Consider the following 3,413-nt stretch of genomic DNA (forward strand, 5'->3'; position numbering starts at 1 on the left):
GTGACCTGGGGGAGGCAAGACGCGCACAGAAGCCGGGGGCTGTCAGGAAAACCGGAACGCGGCGACTTCCCGACTCGCAGCCCTGTGCGCAGCCATGTTGCGTCCCATTTGGAAAATAGGCTCGGCTGGAAACCCGGACCACTCAGCTTCGCAGCTACAGGCGCTGCGGGGACCGCGGCCGCCCCTAGTGGCAACGCCGGGAACTGAGCCTGGGAGGGTGGGGCCTGGAGAAGGCAGGCGGATTCCCGCTCCATCGCTGTCCCTTGGGCTGGGCTCTATGCCTGGGCGATTTGCAGGCGCCTGCGGGTCTCTAGTGATGGCAGTGGCGACCAGGATGACTTAGCTTCCACTCCGTTGGTGTTGCGTTCTGCCAGACCTCGCCAGCTCCTGTTCCATTCAGTTTCAGTTCCACAAAATTAATGGAGCTCTTGTGTTTTATTAGGTTTTCAGGTCTCTCGAATAATTTTCTTGAGGGCTTTTATTAAAGTCTTTAAATTTTATTGCACGCTAGAGGTCTCAGGATTTTCTCATTGTTTTAATTTATGTGGCGTGACAGTAACTAACAGAGAATCCACCCTTGTCCTTGGTTTGCCCCGCATGTTATGAGCAGAAAACTACAAATGATCTTCAAGTCTATTTTAAAATATTTTTGGCCACTTTTAGATACATTTTTCAAAGCTTTATTGCTTTTTGTGTTCAGGCGTTATTTGGAGAGGGGAGTTTCCAAAACTAATGAAACAACGTTGCTTATTTAAAAAAAAAAATCTGTGAGGCCGATTAGTTTCAAATTATGGTTTGGCTTCTCCCTATCGATGTCACGTGCCAACGGCTTTTCTTACTGAAACTCTTGCATTCTCTGGAAGATGTGGCGGTAATACTTACCTCATAGGGATTCCATTAGAAACGATTGAGGTAATGTATGTGATAGGTTATCCCGTCCTTTGCAAATTTCCAGTAATATATTTAAAAACTCTAGAACAGCGTTGAGAGAGAGTGATGGTTTCCCGGCAGGGGGCTGCTGTGCACACCTGGGGTCCTGGCCCCTACTTAATCAAATTTTGCATATGAAAAGTTAAGGGCAGAGTATCCATCCACCAAGAAAAAAAAATCATAATTACTTCTTTGGATGACACAATTACACAAAGAAAAATTCCACATTGGCTGTGCAAAGATGAGGCCTTCCACAGTGTCTGCCCACCACCACCATTCTTGGAAGGACCCTGAATCCTACCTAGGGGCCCCCCTGCAACTTGGGCTCCTCCTACACTTTGGAACCACCAGACCTTTATTTTGAAGTATCCCAGCCATGAGGCCAAAGTTGGAGGACCCCAGAAGAGGACCATGCCCCAGAACCTTCTCCCTTTGGGCCCAACTCCAGCAACACTTGGGTGAGGGATGATGCCAGACTGTGTTGTTGACTAGGTCCATTGCAGCACAGCTACTTAGGCAGCCTCTGCCCAGGCAAATGACGAAGGTTATTCAAGGGGATATTAGAAATAGATACTAAAAATAAATAAACCATAAGTAAATACAAAAATGGCAATGTACAAAGGTGTAACACCATCTCCCTTCTCTATAAAAAAATGAGATTAATGAACACTGGAAAGATGTCAGAAACCAATAAAAATATAACTTTATGAAATGAGGGAACAGATATGATGAAAGTAAGATTACTCTGCATACTTCTCATATTACATTGACTTTTGAAGCATGCAGATGTTTGGGGCGCCTGGTGCCTCAGTTGCTTAAGCCTGTGAATCTTGGTTTTCAGCTCAGATGATACTCTCTGGGTGGTGAATTCGGGTCCCACATCACAATGGAGCTTGGTGTGGAGTCTGCTTGAGTTTCTCTCTCTCTGCCCCTCCGTCCTTCCTCTCTCTCTGAAATAAATAAAAAAAATCTTTTTAAAAATGTAAATGTTTTTTTATATATTTTTTTAAAAAAGTTTATCTCAAAAGAGAGAGAAGTGAGATCTACAATTGAAAAAAATGCTAATGCAAATAATTGTAAAACTCTATTAATTTGGTCAGTGAACCAATCAGAAGTAAGGATTATTTCAAGTCATTTTTTAAAAAAGATTTTATAATTTATTTGACAGAGAGAGGGAGATCACAAGTAGGCAGAGAGGCAGGCAGAGAGAGAGGGAAGCAGGTTTCCCACTGAGCAGAGAGCCTGATACAGGGTTCAGTCCCAGGACCCTGAGATCATGATTCATTTTAAAAATCACTGTTTTGTAACCAACAATGAAAATGATTAATTATATGCTATATTGATTACAGGTTAAGTGTTATAAATAGATTCCACAAGCATTAGGTGAAAAGTTTTGGAGAAATAGTATATATATACTAATATATAAACTTGCCAATTGTAACTTGCCAATTGTAATGATAACTTGCCAATTGTAACAATGTTACTTTCAATGTGAGAAAACTGGCTGTTGCTTTTATTTCAGATTTAGATAAATTGACTCTATTGGAAACAGCCAGTTTCTCATTCTAAGAATGCCACTGGATTTGATGCAAAATGAAGTAATATCACGTTAAAGTATTTTTACCTTAATTATAACTTTATTTTCATCTAAAATTTTCATGGTTTTGTAAAAGTTAAAAATGTTCCCAGTCAACTTATTTCAACTAATAATGTTGTTTGAAATGTATGAACATAAAAATTGTATTTCAGACTCTTGTGGTTGAATGATTCCAAAACCCCCTTGAGCAGCAAAATCATGAGGATGTCATTAGACTTAAAGATCATTATCAAAAAGGTCCTCATAATTCTCCACATATACAATCTTACTTTAATATATTCTTAATTTTAATTTTAAAATGATTTATTTACATATTTAAGTAACCTTTACAGCCAACATAGGGCTCAAATTCACGACCCTGAGATTGAGGGCACAATCCATTGGTTGAGCCAGCCAGGCACCCAAATAAAATAACCATCTTTATTGTAGTTCAAAGGTGATACAAAGACAGAAAACATGGAAAATACAGGTGAGCATTAAGGACTTAAACACCAACTCTTTTTTCTTTTTAAAATTTGTATTTATTTATTTATTTTTCTCATTTTATTTATTTTTTAAAATTTATTTTCAGCATTATTCATTATTTTTTCACCACACCCAGTGCTCCATGCAATTCGTGTCCTCTATAATACCCACCACCTGGTACCCCAACCTCCCACCCCTCTACCACTTCAAACACCTCAGATTGTTTTTTAGAGTCCATAGTATCTCATGGTTCACCTCCCCTTCCAATTTCCCCCAACTCCCTTCTCCTCTCTAACTCCCCATGTCCTCCATGCTATTTGTTATGCTCCACAAATAAGTGAAACCATATGACAACTGACTCTCTCTGCTTGACTTATTTCACTCAGCATAATCTCTTCCAGTCCCATCCATGTTGCTACAT

The sequence above is a fragment of the Mustela nigripes genome, chromosome 10, assembly GCF_022355385.1.
Source record: "Mustela nigripes isolate SB6536 chromosome 10, MUSNIG.SB6536, whole genome shotgun sequence".
Lineage (NCBI taxonomy): Eukaryota > Metazoa > Chordata > Mammalia > Carnivora > Mustelidae > Mustela > Mustela nigripes.